Source organism: Apodemus sylvaticus, chromosome 6 (assembly GCF_947179515.1).
Source record: "Apodemus sylvaticus chromosome 6, mApoSyl1.1, whole genome shotgun sequence".
Classification (NCBI taxonomy): Eukaryota; Metazoa; Chordata; class Mammalia; order Rodentia; family Muridae; genus Apodemus; species Apodemus sylvaticus.
The window spans coordinates 88,027,253-88,048,433 of record NC_067477.1 but is presented as its reverse complement, the minus strand read 5'-3'; the positions used below and the strand labels follow the sequence as shown (position 1 = coordinate 88,048,433).

The window sequence follows — 21,181 nt, the reverse complement described above, 5'->3', positions numbered from 1 at the left end:
TTTGCTTGACCTAAATGATCCCTTTATAGACTGTGGGACCTGCGTGGGTGTACACAGGTCAAGTGTTTAGAAACTATGCTCTCAATGGAGATCAAGAAACTTCCCCTGGCTTCTCGTAACCCACACTGTATTTTCCATGATCCATTATCACATGTTTTCATGGTGAGTACAGCCTGCCCCATCTTGTACCAGGTACTGATCTTAACTAGATTCTTGAATGTTTGTCTGTGTGCCGGCACGCCTCTGTGCTGCTTCTGTCCAGGCTGCTGGGAGTGTAGCGTTGCTCCTGTAGCCCTGAGTCAGGATGCAATGAATGCTCTCTGGAGTGCTTCATTTTCCACAGATCTTGTGAGTAAATATTTGTATCAGAATGATTTGTCTTTTATAGACACCGTTCAATCTTTTCCTTTCCTCTAACAATATTGTAAGTGGCAGAGTTAGGGTAAGCGCTACTAAAGTATGATACATGTTCTATTTGGTGACCTGGAGGTCATTCTAACAGAGTTTTAAATTCACAATTGTACACAATGCATTGGGTAGCCCAGACTCAGTGGGATTAGCCTACTGTAAAAGCAAAGGTAGATTCAATACTTCCTCCGATTGCTCTTACCTCTGTCACATGAAACTCTGAATCATGCTGTTTTCCTCCTGTGCTCTTTTCCATGAAAACCCTGGGTAATTAATCCTGGCTCAATGACTCTCAAAAGTCTTCAACCCACAACGACTTGAGAAGAGAACTCTGTGAAGGTCGTATGCTGTTTTTACTAAAACATGCCAAAGACAACTTATCCTTCACAACCGCAGTGTCCTTCTATGTCTTCTTTCTTTCCTTTGTGATGAGCCAGCAAAATGTTTATTATGAAAAGTATCAGGAGCTGCTGGGGTGAAAATAGGCCAGCATCCAGGAAGATGTAAGATGAACTTGCCACACATGTACAGAGACTTGCAGTTTTTCATTTGACATTCAATTTCATCTCTCCCTGAAGCTAAACTTTGGAAGACAATTACTTGGGGAAATCACTCCATAATTTTATAACAGTTATAATTTTGAATATGAAATTGGTTGCTCTTGGTACTTTGATCCTTTCATACCCCATTTAAGAAGAACTCTTTTGAGGTTAACTGAATAGATGTTCTAGTTCTTATCTTACCAACCAAACAGGCCCTGTGTGATTTGAGCATGAGCCTCACTCACATTCCAGCCCCCTAATTAAATACTGTGACAGTAGATTTTTTTTCTATACTCTTTGTTTACATTCCAAATGCTTTCCCCTTTCCTGGTTCCCCCCACCCCATCGGTCTCATAAGCCCTCTTTCCCTCCACCCATTTCCCAATCACTCCTTCCCATGTCCCTGTCCTGGTACTCCCCTACAATGCTGGATCAACTCTTTTCAGAACCAGGGCCCTCTCTTTCCTTCTTCTTAGGTATCATTTGATATGCTAATTGTCTTGGGAATTTAGAGCTTCTGGGCTAATTAATGTCCACTTATCAGTAATTGTACCCATGTGTATTCTTTTGTGATTGGGTTACTTTACTTAGGATGATATTTTCCAGTTCTAACCATTTGCCTAAGAATTTCATGAATTCATTGTTTTTAATTGCTGAGTAGTATTCCATTGGGTAGATATACCACATTTTCTGTGTCCTCTCCTCCCTTGAGGGACATCTGGGTTCTTTCCAGCTTCTGGCTATTATAAATAAGGCTGCTATGAACATAGTGGAGCATGTGTCCTTACTGCATGCTGGGGAATCCTCTGGGTATATGCCCAGGAGAGGTATAGCAGGGTCCTCTGGAAGTGTCATGTCCAGTTTTCTGAGGAACTGCCAGACTGATTTGCAAAGTGGTTGTACCATCTTGCAATCCCACTAGCAGTGGAGGAGTATTCCTCTTTCTCCACATCCTCGCCAACATCTGCTGTCTCCTGAGTTTTTAACCTTAGCCATTCTGACTGGTGTGAGGTGAAATCTCAGGGTTGTTTTGATTTGCATTTCCCTAATGATTAATGATGTTGAACATTTCTTAAGGTTCTTCTCAGCCATCCAAAGTTCTTCAGGTGAAAATTCGTTGTTTAGCTCTGTACCCCATTTTTAATAGGGTTATTTGGTTCTCTGGGGTCTAACTTCTTGAGTTCTTTGTGTATATTGAATATTAGCCCTCTGTCGGATTTAGGATTGGTGAAGATCCTTTCCCAATCTGTTGGTTAACATTTTGTCCTTTTGACAGTGTCCTTTGCCTTACAGAAACTTTGTAATTTTATGAGGTCCCATTTGTCAATTCTTGATCTTAGAGCATAAACTATTGGTGTTCTGTTCAGGAAATTTTCTCCTGTGCCCATGTCCTCAAGGGTCTTCCCTAGTTTCTATTCTATTAGCTTCAGTATGTCTGGTTTTATGTGGAGGTCCTTGATTCACTTGGAGTTGAACTTAGTACAAGGAGATAAGAATGGATCAATTTTACTGAAGGAAAGACCACCCAGAGACTGACCCACCTGGGGATCCATCCCATATACAAACACTACTGTGGATGCCAAGAAGTGATTGCTGACAGGAACCTGATATAGCTGACTCCTGAGAGGCTTGTCCAGAGCCCGGCAAATACAGAAGTGGATGCTTGCAGTCAATCATTGAATTGTTCATGGGGTCCCCAATGAAGGACTTAGATAAAGAACTGAAGGAGCTTGAGGGGTATGCGACCCCATAGAAAACAACGATATCGACCAACCAGACCACCCCAGAGCTCCCAGGGACTAAACTACCAACTGAAGAGTACACATGGAAGGACCCAGGGTTCCAGCCACATATGTAGCAGAGGATGGCTTTGTTGGGCATCAATGGGAGGAGATGTCCTTGGTCCTGTGAAGGCTCGATGCTCCAGTATATGGGTATGCCAGGGCAGGGAGGCAGGACTGAGTGGGTGAGTGGGTGGGTGGGGGAGCACTCTCATACAAGCAGGGCTGATGGGGATGAGATAGGAGTTTGGGGTGCAGAGAAACCTGGAAAGGGGATAACATTTGAAATGTAAATAAAGAAAATATCCAATAAAAAGATATACTAAAAATTGAAAAAAAAAAAGAATGGATCAATTTGCATTGTTCTGCATGCTGACCTTCAATTGAACTAGCACCATTTGTTGAAAAGGCTATCTTTTTTTCCACTGGATGTTTTCAGCTCCTTTGTCGAAGATCAAGTGACCATAGGTGTGTTGGTTCATTTCTGGGTCTTCAATCCTATTCCATTCATCCACTTGCCTGACATTGTACCAATACCATGCAGTTTTTATCACTATTGCTCTGTAGTAATGTTTGAGGTCTAGGATACTGATTCCCTCAGAAGTTCTTTTACTGTTGAGAGTAGTTTTAGCTATTCTGGGATTTTTGTTATTCTAGATGAATTTGAGAATTGCTCTTTCTAACTCTATGAAGAACTGAGTTGGGATTTTGATGGGGATTGCGTTGAATCGACAGTAGATGTTTTAAGAAAAAATCATCAAGTCATCTTCTTTGCGCTTGCTCATGTAAGTATTACAGTATCTAAATTTCTATAGTCTTTTTCAGTGAGCTTCAGACTGTCATCTCAAATAATATTTTAAAACCCGTTGACACATTTCCTTCCTCCAAAGAAATCTTGGAGCTGTTTGTTTTAAATTTTAATTATTGAAAAAATAAGAATGTAGCACTCTTAGCTCAAACCAAGGGCCTTATGACTGATCATCTAATTACAAATTACTAGAGTTCTACAAAGGACCTATTGAAAGGACACATTGCTACATAAAAAGATATACATACACATACACATAGGCACACAGCCACACACACATACAAACATGCGGCAAGTAGCTGAGAAATAACAAAAGAATAAGGGTGATATGTAGACTTATCTTGCTTACTGTAATAGATCATGAGATTCCTTTTCTTTAAAGGATCACATGGTGGGTGAAATAACACAAGAGTAAGTTATGCACATTATTTTCAAATCCTAACCAGCAGTACAAGGTCTTAGCTGTGACATGCTATGACCTCATAGCTCAGTGTGAAGCTCTGAACCATTCAAGTTCAGAACAGCACTTTATATAGAAAACAATCAAGTAGGCTTTATCTCCTAAGAGAATGTCAGTGGATGAAAGGTATAAACTTCAGCAAAGGGGAGAGATTGGTACAAATGTATTATTCAAACCTGCACAGCTTGGCTTGTGACTGGCATTCATATAAATCTGAACTATGTATGAGTTTGTGTGGCTGGTAGGGAGGTTAAATCTTTACAGCCTAGCAGAGAACTAGAGCTGACAGAGACAGACAAGTCACAGTGTCATTAAATGATGTTAATGAGCAGATCTTGGGTATCTATATATTTGGAAAACTTCAGCCTATATAGAGGTGATTTTCTTAGAAAAAATAACTTTATTCCTCTTATTTTCTCTTTCCTCAGTTCTTCCCATATCCTCCTCACCTCACTATCCAAAGAACTTTATGTTAATAAAATAATTAAATGAAAACAAACAAAAAGATGCACACATATATAAAAACACAAAAATAGAATTACAAATAATAAATCAAAGGACTAATAATTTTAAAAATGCCCAAACAAAGCAAAATAAGATAAACAGTATAGACATTTCAATGACCAGGTTGTTACATATTTAACTCATCACTAGATATTTTACATTATTTGTAAGATGACAGGTACATGGCTAACATCTTGGCCAACAGGCAACTCACATGATGTCGATTATTAATAAATAGTACTCCCTGTAGTGGTTTGAATATGCATCGCCCAGGAAACAGCATTATTGGGAGGTAGTGCCTTCTTGGAGTACAGGCAGTTTTGTTGGAGCAAGTGTGTCACTGTGGATGTGGCCCTTAAGACCCTTGTCCTAGCTGGCTAGAAGACATTCTTCTTCTATTTGGCATTGGAATGAGATGTAGAACTCTCAGCTCCTCCGGCTCCATGTCTGCCTAGATACTGCCAAGCTCCCACATTGATGATAACGAACTGAGCCTCTGAACCTTTAAGCCAGCCCCAATTCAATGTTGTCCTTTATAAGAGTCGTCTTGGTCATGGTGTCTGTTCACAGCAAGAAAACCCTAAGTAAGACAGTCCCCATGCTGGGTTGCTTATGGTGGTGGAGGGCTCAACTCAACCCCTCATCTTTCAAGGGAAGCTACATTTTCTCCAGATTCAAGAAAACATTCTTTAATGAGCTTGCCTATCATTCTTGAATATTTCCCACAATATTGTAGAGAGCTGGTCCATTCTTCATGAAACAAAGGGTGAAATCTGATACATTAGTTTAGGAAACAGTATTCCATATTATAAGAAAAATTTTAATACAAATTAGTAAATGAAATATTAGAGACAGATGTGGTGGCACATGTATTTAATACCAGCACTTAGGAGACAGAGGCAGGAGGATTTCCATGAGCTTGAAGCCAGTCTAGTCCATACAGTGAGTTACAAGCCAGCCCAGGTCTCATAGTGAGAAGACTTTGTCCCAAAAACAAAACAAAGCAAAACAAAAATCTGTTACTTTGAGTCCTCCTGAAATTACTTAGCCAGCTAAACTTCGATCTATTAACCAAAAGTAGTCCTAGAAACTAATATTTTGCACATATTTTGAGAAGTCCCTGACCATGTCTTAATGTTTATTCATGGACATTTTCTTGGGTTTCATTTTATTTTGTTTCTGACACAAAGCCTTGAAGACTCTATATACCCCTGGCTTGACTCAAACTAAAGATCCCCTGGCAACAGCCTCCTGTGCTCCCAAGAATGAGAACACTACCAAATAAGGGTCAGGGTATCAAGTCATTTATTGATTGATTGAATTATTGACTGATTTGTTAGTTGAATGAATGATTTCTGGCATTTCATTTATTCCTAGACTTACCTAACCTGATCAGAAGTCTAACTCCTTTTCGTCTATATGACGTATCTTCTCTGGAAATAATTTTCCCATTTTATCACTAAATTTATTATCATTCATAACCTAGTCACTGGCTTGTCTCCTTGAAACATTCACTAAAATTGTCTCCTCCCCCATTTAGATAATTAGAACTAGATTGATGATCAGAGGCACATTTTTTTCATGGAACAACTTGCTACTATTCAGTGTTTTGTTTACAATGATTCTCCTTAATAAGTTCAGCACAGTCCATGAGGAACTTTAACATAATTTTGATGCCAACTGAATCATTCCTATTTGCTTTTCATAACATTCACTTGATGTAAACTATAAAGAATAAAGATTACTTAGTAATGTTATAGAGAATCATTTTCAATTCAAATTTAATTTTAATTGATACCGAAAAATTATATCCTGGGTTAGAGAGAGAGTTCAGTTAGCAAAGCTCTTTGTAAACAAACAAGAAGAACTGAGTTCAATCCCTAGCATGACATAAAAAGCTGGCCATATAACAAACTTGTAGTCTCAAAACTGGGGAAACAGAGGTAGGTTGGTCCCTGTGGCTTACTGCGAGGCAGCCTACATTAATCATTAAGATCCAGGTACACAGGGGAGATGTATCTCAAAAGACAAGAGAGATGGCTACAGATAAACAGTACCCATGGTTGATCTTTAATCTACATATACAAACACACACACACACACACATACACACACACACACACACACACATACATATCTCCAATTATGTATTAATAGTGCATTTTAAATAACTATTCTAGATATATTAATATAATTAGATTCAATACACATATGTTGTATAATGCTTGAATCAGAGTAAACATGCTTCAAATAATTAGCATTTCCAAATCCTTTCTCTTAATATTTTTAGAATTTGTACTTTCTATTATCTACCTTCTAATGCTGAGACTTCTTGCTCTTATAATTTGGTACTCACTAAGCAACCTTCCTCTGTCTCTCCATTATTTCATTCTTTTCCCAGCCTCTGGTGACAACCATTCTATTCTTCAGTTGCATTTGTTTTCAGTTTTAATTGCATCATATGAGATCCTGAGGATATCACTTTCTAGATATTGTCTATCTCACTTAACACAATAATCCCTGACTTATCCATGCTGTAACAAATTGCAGAACTTCATCCTTCTATAGCAGAAAACTATTCCAGTATACATTATGTGCTAAGTTTTCTGTAGTTATGAAGTGAATGATAGACACTTTGGTATCCCTTGGCTATCATAAAAAGGCTGCAGTTGACACAGGAGCTAGCTGTGGCTTCACCACACTTGCTTTCCTGTTTTAGAGAGATCCCCGGCACTGGCACAACCAGATCATCTGGTAGTCAGTTCTGTTTGAAGTATTTGAGGAACTGTTTCCCATAACAGCTGCTCTAGTTTCCATAGCAGGCATCTGTGTGTGAGTAATTGCATCACAAAGTCTTCTAACCTAACTCATAACTTCTTATTTGAGTCTTACTCTTCTATAGCTAGCCCTGAAGATGTCTTCACTGTTTACTAGGCTAAACAACTAGAGCTGGCTGTCCAAAGCCTCTGGGAATTGTGACCATTCACCCTTCCTCAAACTCCATAAAAGTTGTTAGTATTTCCACATAAACATAAATGTTTATCTTAGAGGTAATTTGTGAGGCCCTGTAGTTCATTCTCTTGCTGGGACTCGATGACCCAATAAGTACTCTAAATCTCAGCAAAGTTAATCTTCTGGCCTTGGTGTTCTGATGCTAAAGTTGGCAAAGATCTGACACATGCCCATGCAGGACCACTGAGGGCATGAAACCAGAAAATAAGTTGAGAGCTCACAATATTATCTGGAATTGCATCTAGGCCCTTAGCTAAGATCAAGTGTAGAATATTATCTGGGAGCATACCCAGTGGTTAAGAAATGTGTAAAACAATTAGGAAAGGAACACGATGGCACCATTGGCTTCCACCTGCTCATGCACCCACAAGCACTTGCATATAAGCATGCATATAAGCACAAATATACGTGAGACCATAATAAATTTTATACTTTAGTATCTTCTAAGAAGACATTTTGTTATTTGTTTGAGATGTTACTATGCATGTAGCTGTGACTGACCTGGAACTCCCAATGTAGAGCAAACTGGTCTCAAACTCATACAGATCCCAAGTGGTTGTGGGATACGCCCATGATACCAGCACTTGGAAGGCAGAATCAGTCAGATTTCTGAGTTCAAGGTCAGCCTGGTCTACAGAGTTAGTTCAGGATTGCCAAGGCTACACAGTGAAACCCTGTCTCAAAATAAATAACAAAATTAATAAAAAATGAAATGCTAATTGGTACTTTGGTAAAAGATGTATAGATAATTTAATAGCCATAGGATTCAACATACTACTGAAAATTCTTTCTCTCTCAATCTCACTAGGATGTGAATTGCTGCAGTAGAAAGACAGCTTAGCAATAGAAGGTAGTGTAGCCCAGAACTGGGAGGAGATTACACAGGAATCACTTGAGCTGGCTACAGCATCACATGCAGCAGATACAAGCACCCACATACAAGGAATCAGGAAGCTATGAACTCCTGTGCAGCTCTGAATGACTTACCCATGATCTTGTTGAAAGCATGCAACAAACTGGCAGTATCTCTATTTCAACTAAAAAATGATGAGGGGAGCACTCATCCAGCATCCTGCTTGCTCTGAAGCAAGTTGCCATCTTGATTAGGCCTTCTCTACTAACTCCATGTACACATACAGCTGTATTATTTCATTGAGGTTGAGCAAATCGAGTTTCAATCTCCTCGAAATCTTACTCCCTTGAGATGCATTTCACTGTAGTTCTAACCTTCTCACACACCACACAGGTCAGTAGTTGACTCTTCAAGTATCTGGCTTCCCAGCTGGACTGTAAACTGTTACAAATAGGTTATTTTTCCCTTATGTTTTCAAAGCTATGTCCTAGAAACTTACAATTTTAGGTGAATGATAGGACCTTAATGACTATTTGATAAATGAAAGAATAAGTAAGGGAATAGAATGAGTATAGCATGCTGATCAACTTCAAACCATAGGTGAATGTGTCCTCAAATGGACATGGGAAAGTCAAAGGGGACCCATACCACATAGAGTTAACTGAATTTCAGATGTCAGCAGAGGAGGGAGCATCTTCCAGCTAGGGACCAGCAAAGCAGCTTCCACTAGCATCATAAGTCTAGAGGCAGACTATACTTTCAGTCAGAGTACAGTGGACAGGAACCTAAAGAAACCTATCTGTGACCTAATCATTCCAGAGACGCTCACTGAAATTTCAAGCTGTGCCAATTTCTGCATCATACAGAAATAAGGTGAGTGATGTTTATGGAATAGTTCCTATAATATAAAACACCAAAATTGAAGTAACTGAAAGTATTACAGCTGAATCATGAAGCTCTCAGGTTCTGGGTTTATTTGTCTTTTAGCTTCAATCAGCTATTGGATTTTATATTTTACCTCATTATTGACATCTACAAAAGGAAAAAGTTGACACTTGAGTGGAGACAGTGAAGCTTCAGTCAGCAAAAGCACTTGCTCTAGAACAGACAGTACCATTCACCTTGAAATTACTAGCATTGTGATGTGTATGGTGAACTTAAAAATTGAATCTGATAGTGACAAACTCCTACATCTGAGGATTTCTGAACGGCTTCCTGATTTAAATGGAGTCCTTTTAAACACTGACCTGTATGTTAAAGCCTTTTTTTTTTCAAAAATGATCAAAATCTACACAATATCAAGACATGATAACATCTTATAGTGATGGATAGGTGACAGGCATGGATCACCAAGGCCTAGGGCACTGTATGCTAGCATGGAGGGCTGGATCTGTGGGGCAGAAACTCATGGGTGTCAAGGAGTTTTCCAATGGACTTTTAACCATCATTCCCATTATCAATGTCACTGTAGCCATTCAGTATGAGAAACTGCTTCCATAAGCATTTCATCAACTATTAACTGTTTAGCTACAAACAGAATGGGAAGATCTGCCCACAGAAATGTTCTTTTTTTGTTATTTATTTTTTTATTTTCTATATTTCTTGTTTACATTCCAAATGATTTGCCCTTTCCCAGTTCCCCTCTCCTCATAAGTCCCATAAGCTCTCTTCCCTCCGTCCATTTCCCAATCACCCCCTCCCACTTCTCTGTCTTAGTATCCCCCTACATTGCTGCATCAAGCCCTTCCAGGACCAGGGCCCTCTCCTTCCTTCTTCTTGGGAATCATTTGATATGTGAATTGTGTCTTGGGTATTCAGAGCTTCTGGGCTAATATCCACTTATCAGTGACTGCATTCCATGTGTGTTCTTTTGTGATTGGGTTACCTCACTTAGGATGATATTTTTCAGATCCAACCATTTGCCTAAGAATTTCATGAATTCATTGTTTTTAATTGCTGAATAGTATTCAATTGTGTAAATATACTACATTTTCTGTATCCATTCCTCAAAGGCCCTGAGTATTGTAGTGTGTTATTAAGTAGTTGATCTCCTGTTTTCCAGGATAGCACTCTATAACAAAAGCTAAAAAATAAAATAAATAACTGAGATCAACTCTGCCCTGAATGAGTTTTAGTTGATATTTTATTTTTGTTCAAAAACTCATCAGATGTATGTTATTTCTAATTTCATAAGTTTGACTTTTGAATACAGGGGGTGCATATGTTTGGAGAGATAGCATTTAGGTGAGTTTGCTAAAATCTGTTTAACCTGTATTCAATCACCTGAAATGAAATCAATGCCTCCCGACAGTTGAACAATGCTAATTTCTTTCAGTGTGCTATGGAAAAATCTACCCCAAATCATAGACACACACCAATATTTATACAAGCACATAAACAATTCTCAGAATGTATTATTTCTTGAGGCTCACTGACAACAGGGCATACAAGAGAAAAACTTCCTTATACTGTGTTAAAAAAAAAACACACAGGAATCATTTGTGAAGAATTGTAAAATAATCTCTTAAAATTAAAGCAGTATATTTATTAGCCTAAATACAAGGAAAGCTTCAAAAAATTACAGACAAGGGAGATCTTAAGACCTCCTTTAGTGACTATATTTAAAACCAGGCTGGGAACCCAGTTGGTGAATTAGTGTACACAATGACATAGTGTTGTACATAAAGATACATAAAGAAAAAAGCCTTTGATGTCTATCTCCTGAGAGACTGGACTGGGTCCTGTTCAAATTATTTTCAATAATATCAAACCATTACTAGCTAAATTTGAGTGGGCTATTTTCCCTCAATATATTTGTGAAATAACACAGCAGAATTGAAGTGAGTTCAAAGTGCCCTCTCTTGTGAAAAACTAATGGAATATATGCCTTTTATTGTCACTTCCATTTTCCTAATGCAGTTTCTCTCTCTGAACTTCATGGCTGACTTTCTGGTCAGAGTCCATTGGCGGTTCATCTCCTCACTGTTGAAGTAGAGGAAAAGTAGTTTACTGCCTTGTGGCCTATACCACCATTTTTTCTTTTCAGAGACTAAAATCAAACTTTTTAATTAAAAAAATTACCTATTCAAAGATAATCTGCTCCCAATATCTCCACGCCATCTGATACAATTACAGAGATTCTGAACTTGCATTTATCTGACTGTGGCTAAAAGAGGGCAGAACAGAAACACATCTGAAATTATTAGAACTAGAAACTGAATTTAGCTTAAGAATCTAAACTGTAAAAAAAAAAAAAAACCCACTCCTTGGAAAAAGTAAAGGGCTTTAGCTTAATCACCATCTAAGGAGGTGATCTAAGAGGAGGGGATCTAAGAAGTGCTTTAAAGAGAAAAGCAGAGAGGGGGGAAATAACTGGGGAATCTATGCCATTGAGCCCAGGAAACAGGGTTTCAGTAGAGCCAACAGATAGCAGCTTCAGAATGTATGCAAGGTCCAGAAGGGGGATTGAAAAATATCCATCTATGATGAATCTTAGATCAAGATCCAGTAATTCAAATTTTAAGAATTTACCCTTCTGAAAGAAAGAAACAAGAGACTAAAGAATTTAAGTGTGGAAGATCCCTGTGAGCTGAGGTGATTAGAGAAAGCCTGAGGGAAGTGGCAGAGCTTGACCAGATGTTGTTCGGACCATAATTACTCTTCAGAGTGGCAGAGGAATGGTGTCATAAGAGATGTTAAAGATCATTGTGTGGCCACAGTGCTACTTAGGGAATGGACTGCAGATCATGGATGGAGACAGTTGTGAAGACCCACCCAGCATCTAGGATAAGAAGTCTGGAGCTTATCCTGAAAAGTGCAGCTTCAGGGAATAGATGACCATAGGAAAGATGGGCAAGCTGGACTCCTAATGACTGAGTGGGCTGAGCTCGCTTGTGGCCTCTTTCTTCCAACACTGTCCATCATGACGTCACTACTGTAGTAGACGATATGTGAGCACCTTCAACTCATGGTGGTTTGTTCTGGTTTTCCCCTTGATACAAAAGAGATACATTTCAATACTTGTTATACCACCATGGTTACCATAACAACCTGATTCCTTTCTTGTCTAGGAAACACTATGTAGGTAAGTCTAGGGACTCTTTTCTCACCCAAAACAGTGTTATGTAGCTCAGAATGGTGTCAAACTCATTGCATAGTAGAAAATGGCCTTGATCCTTCGGCCTCCTCTTTCAAAGGGCCAGGATTAGAATTTTGCCACCATGCTAGTCTATATTATGCTAGAGATTGAACCCAGGGTATCATGCACATCACTCAAACACCTTATAACCTGAGCTGTGTCCCTAATCCTTAGCACTGTTGATTTTTCATGACAAAGCTACTCCTAAGAAGAAACAGGATGCTACACACCCCTCAGTGAACTCTTATGAAACTAGACTTTAAGCTTCCAATCTTAACTCTTAGACATGTGACCAGGCCTGCACTTAACATCTGAGCTAACCAGTACTTACTAAGTACTCTTAGTACTCTTACCAGTACTCTTCTATGTACAAGTTTTTCTTTTTTCCCAATAATTATTATTTCTGTATTCAGTTTATATCCCAATCACAGCCCCCTTCCATCCTATTCTCTAAGTTCTTCCCTTACAAATCCCTTCTTGCATTGTCCCTTCCCCTCCTCCATAGAGAAGGGGACCTTTCGCTGGGTACCACTCCACCCAGGAATATTTCGTCACAACAGGACAAGGCACATGCTCTTCCACTGAGGTCCAACCAGGCAAGCCAGGTAGGGGGAAGAGGACCCAGTGTCAGGGAATAGAGACCAAGACAGCCCCTGCTCCACTTGTTAGGAGACCCACATGAAGACCGAGCTGCACATTTGCAAATGCATAGGGGCCCTAGGTCCAGCCCTAATATGCTCTTTGGTTGGGTGGTTCAGTCTCTGTGAGTCTCCATGGTTCCGGGTTAGTTGACTCTGTAGGTCTTCCTGTGGTGTCCTTGAGCCTTCCAGCTTTCTCACTTCTTCCACAAGACTCCCAAAGCTCTGCCTGTTGTTTGGCTGTTAGTCTCGACACCTGCCTCCATCACTGCTGGATGAAGCCTCTCAGGAGATAGTTATGCTAGGTTCTTGTCAGTGAGCATAACAGAATATCCTTAATCATGTCTGGGGTTGGCTCTTTCACATGGAATGGGTCTCAAGTTGGGGCAATCATTGGGTCACTATTCCCTCAGTCTCTGTTCTATCTTTATCTCTGCACATCTTGTAGGCAATTCTTTACTCTCCTATTTTTTCCTCTATTATTCACCTAGCACTAAGCATGCATTGCCCTCCTTGCTCTGTCTTTTTGTGCATGCATTTGTTCATCTGCACCAGTGTATCACATGCCCTTTTTTTTGTCTTAGAGCTGAGCTCACTACTGTGCCTAGAATTGGTAAGAATAATTTTGTGACTGAGTTGCTGATAGTCTAACATCAACATTTTGGCATGAGCTCTTCAAGCTTTACATCCATTGAGAACAAGAGCAGAAGCAGAGCGCTGGGAAGAAGTACTTCTCATCAACATGCTTCCATTCACTGATCTGTGGCCCTCTGCTATACACCCTCTGGCTAGAATTTCAGCCTAACCCAGGCAGTGGATGGTGTGGATAACTTACCGACTTTTGAAGTGCAAATGTAGTACTCTAGGGCAAGGATAAAATCATCATGTTCATACTCTAAAATAAGTTTTCTGAAATCTAGATTTAGGGTGAGGGGGTATATCATATAATCACAGAATTTTAGAGAAGTTATATCATGTCATTATTACTGCACACATGTGTAAGTGGTGTGCGGGTGTGTGTGTGTGTGTGTGTGTGTGTAACCTCAAGTGTCATTCCTCAGAAGTCATCTATTTTCTTTGTTTCTTTTTCGAGACAGTCTTTGACTGGCCTAGAGCTTACCAAGTAGCTAGTCTAGTTGTTCAGTAATCTACAAGGATCCATCTGTTTCTGCCAATATGCCCGCTTTTTTTCCCTCTATGTGTTCTATGGGTAGAACTTGGATTCTCGTGCCAGTGAAGCAAGCTCTTTGCCTACTGAGAGTTCCTAGCCCTACCATCTTTCTCAGGGAGAGATGGTGATCTGGGTTTTATTCTCTGCTCTCCTATTTATGACACCTGCACCTGCAAACAAATGAATGGCTTTCCTAAGACTCTGTAGTACTTACTAGCACCCAAACTAAATAAGCCAGGAAGCAGAATTTTTATGTACCATAGAGTCAGCCAACTCTTGTCATAAAAGCTGAACACTGACTTCAAGCAAACATTGTTTTTATGCCCTTTGATTGCCCTGTTTAAGTAGAAGAATGCAGAGTAATCCCGTCATTTGATTGGCTGACTAATAGAATCTGGGAAAGTATGCTGGAATTCTTTTTATCAGTCACAGAATTTGACGCAAATACAGAAAAGCAAACAGAACATGCCCAGGTAGGGTGGTGAAGACAGGCAGGATGTGGGCTGCTGCCGAGTTCAGACTGACAGTAAGTGTCTACAATAAGCAATGCTGTGACTGAGGCTTGTTGCAAGGTCCAGAGCTAAGAGCTGGGAGCTCACCGTTTTCCATCAGGGGTTTGTAGTCCACCAGGGTGACCATTTGGGATCCCACCATTGCAGAGCTATGATATTTAGAGCACTAGGTGATGTGGCTGGCAGCAGAACACTCAGCTACAAATAGGACATCTATATCACATACCCTTCCCCCAAGGCTCAGGGAGCACCACAGAAGGGGGGAAGAAACATGAGAAGAAACAGAGGACTGCTGTGAAGCAACATCTGGACATGATGGGATTTCTGACTCATGGTCTCACAGCAACTGCCGCCCCCTGCACAGTCCAGAGCTACATACTGAGCTCTGGACTGTCGAAGGCTTCTTGGGGAAAAAGAGTCAGTTTCCTTTAAGAATGTGGTCCTGATAGGTTGACCATGCTCTAGTGGGTGGCTTCTCGTAGATGTATGTGGGTAACACAACATGAACTCTGTGGATTATAAAAATATAAGCAAAGAGGAACATGAAGTTGGGATGGGTAGGGGAGTAGAGATGGATCTGGGAGGAGTTAGGGAAAGGAGTGGGGTTAATACGATCAAAATGTACTGTATGCATGTATGCAATTCTCTAAGAATCCATAAAAGTATTTTAAAGTGAATAAAAGAGAATCTACCCTTCTGAAAGACTGCTGAGGAATGTACGGTTGATGTCAAAGTGGCTGCATTTCTCTTGTAAAATGAAGTAATCATAGTCATCCTATACCTAAATATTGAAGCCTCAGGAGTGTTTAATAGCATTTTGTTACATTAATGCTAAAATTCTATTTTTGAAAAACAGTTAATGCATATGAAATAAAGATAAATTCACTAACACATTAATCATATATCTGATGGTTATGATTATATGTGATTTTTTATTTTCTCCCTTATGGTCTCTGTACTTTCTCAAGTTTCCTATACTGAGTATGCCTAATTTTACAGCCTGGGGGAAAAGTTATTTACAGTTTTTTTTTATTTTTTATCAAAAAAGTGCTTCGAGGATCCATGTGTGCTGACCAGACCCACGACCAGGCTTTCATTTGGGTTCGTTCTGGCAGAATAAAAACAGAGGTCAAGATATTGCTATGAATTTGTATAGATCTGCTGAGCACATGGTGATCTGTAAAGTAGATGAAGTATTTCAGATGCCAAAGTCAGTTAAAGATGGAAAAATAAGCCATTCTCTAAGCTCTATTTCCTCCACATTTCTGTTTAGCAGCCCAACAGTCATGGAAACTCTAGATATCCAATGTATTATAGAAAAGTCATGTAAAAGGACAACAAAGGTAAAGGGGGCAGGGATGCCATAGATTTGATTGAGAAAAGCTGAGGGAGGTTGTTTAAGATAAGGATTTTCAGAATTTCCTAAAACACTAAAACACAAAACAGACAAGGTATTTTTTATTTCTGTAACATGATCTATAGTGAACTGCAATGCCCTGTGATGCTGAAGCTACAGAAAGGAGCCGTCAAATTCATCAGAGTCATGCTAAAGTGTCTCCAGTTGTCAAAAAAGCAAATGGCCACTGCAGAATGATGTCAGAATAGCTCCCCATTCCATTTTGCCTGGAAATCGAAAAGACATTAAATGACTTCAGAGTCAAATGAGCCTTCTGAATGTATATGCCACCATTTGTGCTATTCTATTTCTGGTCAAGAGAAGGCACCCAGGGACGCAACTGTTAGTAGTTACCCTAAATTAGTAAGCAAGATTAAATAATGAAAGTGGTCATCTGCTCTAGGCGAGCCTCTGAAATGAGAGTCTATGGAGTGGCTCAGTTTCCCTCTACTGAGTCTACCTCCTGAATAGCAAATGTATCTCTTCACTTGTTTGAAGTCTTTTGAGAAATCATCAACTTAAAATATCCTCATTGTGTTTATCTACCACAGTAGATATACTCTCTGGAGACTAACTTCTTGAGTTCTTTGTATACATTGGATAAAACAATGAATTCATGAAATTCTTAGGCAAATGGATGGAACTACAAAGTGTCATCCTGAGCAAGGTAACCCAATTACAAAAGAACACACATTGGTATGCACTCACTGAAGTGGATGTTAGCCCAGAAGCTCAAAATAAACAAGTTACAATTCACAGATCACAGGAAGCTCAAGAAGAAGGAGGACTTCAGTGAGGGGGCTTTGGTTCCTCTGAGAAAGGGAACAAAATACTCACAGGAGCAATAAAGGAGACAATGTGCGGAGCAGAGACTGAAGTAAAGGCCACCCAGAGACTGCTCTACCTGGGGATTCATCCTATAAACAGTCACCAAACCCCGACACTATTATGGATGAAAAGAAGTGCATACCAAAAGGAGCATCCTTCAGGAAGGGCCCTGCTAGTGCCTTACACATATAGAGGCAGATGCCAGCAACCAACCATTGGTCTGGGCCTGGGGTCCCCAATGGAGGAGTTGGAGCGTGGTCCAGAGGACCTGAAGGAATTTGCAGCCCCATGGGAAGAAAAAAGATGTCAGTCACCCAGACACCCCAGGACTCCCAGAGACTAAACCATCAACCAAGTGGTACACATGGTTCCAGCCAAAAATGTGGCAGAGGAATGCCTTGTCAGGCATCAGTAGGAGGAGTGGTCCTTGGTCAGGTGAAAGCTCAATAGTGGCCCCAACAAAGGGAAATTGAGGGGGGGAGAGGTGGGAGTGGGTTGGGTGGAAGGGCAAATACTTGGAGGCAGGGGTGGGAGGAGGGGTTGGGGGTCTTCAGGGAGGGGGGAAACCAGGAAAGGCTTTATCTTTTGAAATGTAAATGGAGATTTATATTTTTATATTCAATAAAACTTCATAACTGATACATATTAGCATACCATAAGGCAGCATTATAAATGAATACAAGTGTGTTCTTCATGGGTCTGTACACAATGTATTGGCAATTTGTATCCTCTAGAATACCTTGAGGCGTTGCTAAGCTGCTTATCTTAAAATAAGTTTTATCTTCTATATAGTCATTAAATATAAAAAAAGAAAGTTACAATTATTTTCCTTTTGCAAAGAGGAACATTGTTGATGAAGCAAGAGGAAAAGAAAAACACAAAAGAATGAGATTTCTTGCAAATGGGCAAGGGTCACCATTTCCAACCATTGGAATCTAACTAAACATTTCTTCTTTTCAGATGTGCCAAAAGCTATCCTGGAATCTTGGCACAATCAAGTTGTCCACATGGAGATTCCACACACTAAAATACTGTATCTGTCTACTTGTTCAGTATGCATCTCAGAGGGCCTTTTAATGTACCAGCTAAAGTTATAGGTTCTGGAGACACCACAATGAAGATGATAGACAAAGCTCTCATACCATTTTTTGGAGGATGGCAGCTCTTAACTAAATAAGAAGCTGGTTTTGTGTAAGAAGAAAATAGAATATGAAAATTGTTGGATTTGTCTGAATGAACAAGAAACCTGTGTGTTACTCAGCAGGTTAGACTGTATATATTAACAAGCAAGCCCAGAGTCTGAATGCTATAGTTTATTCCCCTCATGGAATTTTGGCATCCTGGTTCAGTACAGGACTGTTTTGTGTACCCTTTCAGGGATTCAGGATGGGGAAAGCTTCACAGTTTAGTATCACCAAACATAATGTGTTGGGTAAGACCACATGACTAATTATGTAGCAGCTTTTAAAGACTTCCAGCTTGCAGTGTCAAGTAGATGGTGGTATACGTGCTATGGACCAAAACATGTCACTGGATTGTAATCAGTTTCACAAAGGAAGGGGTACCATCTTCTAAAGGTTGGTGGGAGGCAAGTGATTATCATTGTGCAGCAGTGAACCTCTTTTGTGAGTGGGTGATACCAAAAAGAAGACCTGAATGAAGAGGATCCAGCCATAACTGCATCAAAGAACAAACTTGGTATATTATAAGTCATTAGAAATGACTTCAGAGATTGGGCAGTTAGCCAGTGTAGGATGGAGGCCTGGAAGAGTCTCTGGTTGGGATCAGAGAGTTAATTAGGAACCATTGGATTTTTGTTTGTTTGAGGTTTTTTTTTACATTTTATTTTAATTTTGAAACCATTCTAAATAATATAGGAAATCCAAGTTTTATAATATTATATTTATTAGAAATATATCTATAATTTGAAAATAATAAACTAAAAAGAGGTCAATTTAACTTTTTAGTCTATATAAGAATACAAATAGTTAAATGCTTGTTTAAATTCTTTATATTACAATGGTACTCTTTCCTCTGACTTCACCTAACTCAGAATGCTGTGGAACAGCAATGTTCATAATTTTCCCAAAATGCTGGTAATTTTTCCAAGGTAATATTTATAAAAGATGTAAGGATTTTGAAATATGCTAATTTGTTGCCACGTACTTCATAAGATACAATAAACTGAGGCCAGAAAGATATCTCAGTAATTAAGAATGCTTGCTACTCTCAAAAAAATAAAAAATAAAACTCAAGGTCCCTTTCTGGCAAGCACACTAGAAAACTCAAACTGCCTGAAAAGCCAGCTCCAGTGAATCCAATACCCTTTCCTGGCTTCTGCTGGTATCTGCACTCACAGGCCTAATATGCCAACAAAGATACACATACAAATATACATATTTAAAAGTAATATTTGTGAAAAGATGGAATTCACTAGAACCCTTTATATTACTAAAATTATAAAACTTATAAAATTAAAATTAATTACTTTTTAAAATCAATTAAAATTGAAGTTAATCACATAATACTTTTGTAATATTTCAAAATAATTTTACATAGTTGAGAACTGCTATAAAAGAACAATATTTAGTTTTGGAAGAAAGTAAATATCCCATCTATAACTTGAAATCCTTGCAATATCTTGAAGTTATCCAAGGGCATCAAAACATGCTGACCCATGGCCTCAATAACTGTCTTTTCTAGAATTTGCCCTAGGAAACTGACTAGAAATATTTAGGTTTTAAACTATTAGGTGTTAACATTGACATGTTGGTGGTTAAAGGGAAAAGAAAAAGAACCTTAACATTATGGTGTCTTTAAAATTGAACTGTATGCACCCACAAGGTACAGTTCCATACAGACTGGATGATGTTGGTACAGAAATATACCAACTGAGGAGCTGGGACCATGACAGGAATGGGAATAGACAAACCTCATGCAGCAATAAGGAAACAATGATTAGCTGGAATTTTGTATGTCTTATATTCTCTCATTATTTCTTATCTAGAATATTTTCTAGCCATTTTCTCATTAAAAAAGAAATCTCTTTCTTTCCAGCTGCATATGGCATTGCACATCTTAATGCCAGCATGTACGATATGGAGACAAGAGAATCATACGTTCAAAGCCAATCTGAACTACCTAACAGTAGCCTGTCTCAAAAAGAGGGCAGGACTGGCAAGATGTCTCAGCAGGTAAAGTTGTGTGTGTGTGTGTGTGTGTGTGTGTGTGTGTGTGTTTGGTTTTTTTCGAGACAGGGTTTCTCTGTGTAGCCCTGGCTGTTCTGGAACTCACTTTATAGACCAGGCTAACCTCAAACTCAGAAATCCACCTGCCTCTGCCTCCCAAGTGCTGGGTTTAAAGGCATGCGCCACCAAAGGTGTGTTTTGCAAAGTAGGATGAATCAAGTTTTACACCTGGGACCCATATGGTAGAAAGGGAGAACCGAACCAACTCACAAGTTGCCTTTGTCTTTGTCTTCTACCATGGCCATGGTAAAAGACATGTATATGCACATAAATACACACACATGCACACACATGCACACACATACACACACTTGCACATACATACACACACAAGCAAATGAATGAATATTTTCCTTTAAAATTGTTAAAGCAAAATAAAAATTAAATTAAAATATGCTATAACACAATATTACATACATGGAAAATTATATTTGTATAAATTTATAGTTCTAGAAAACATATAATACAAACATCACAGTTACATGTATATGAAAGTATATACACAAAAAATTCTAAATGATTGTGATAACTAGTATCAGAAAATATTTTTGGGCTTTTTTTTAAATCTTGAAAATTGATGATAAAATGGTTGAGGATACCACAGAAGGTTGTTTTAGATGTTCATAGCCTGAGCTGCCACCTGAAAGCACGTTGATGTCCTTGGTCCATGGTGCTACCAAGGGTCACATTGGTGTTTATGGTCCATGTTACTGCTGGAGGTCATGTTGATGTCCCTGAAACCCCTGATGATGTTCATAATCAAGGCTGGCACAGGAGATTTTATTGATGTCTGTGTTTCTTACTGCTACTAGAAACCATGTGGAAATCCATGGTCTGTGCTACTGCTGGCTGTTATGGGCAAGGACGTTTCTTTTGCAGTGT

At 39.2% G+C, this 21,181-nt stretch overlaps 1 long non-coding RNA gene across 2 annotated transcripts in view; it reads left to right on the top strand.

The window, feature by feature from the left end:
* The first annotated feature begins 247 nt into the window (after positions 1-247).
* The window catches only part of LOC127686692 (uncharacterized), a 36,960-nt gene continuing 16,026 nt past the window's right edge, over positions 248-21,181 (top strand). Inside the window, exons 1-2 of one of the 2 annotated variants that reach the window (XR_007978226.1) lie at positions 248-348; positions 20,109-20,245. This is a non-coding gene — a long non-coding RNA (uncharacterized LOC127686692). Of the gene's footprint in view, positions 349-3,394; positions 3,517-20,108; positions 20,246-21,181 lie in introns of those variants that run through there. The other variant, XR_007978225.1, reaches the window with a different exon arrangement.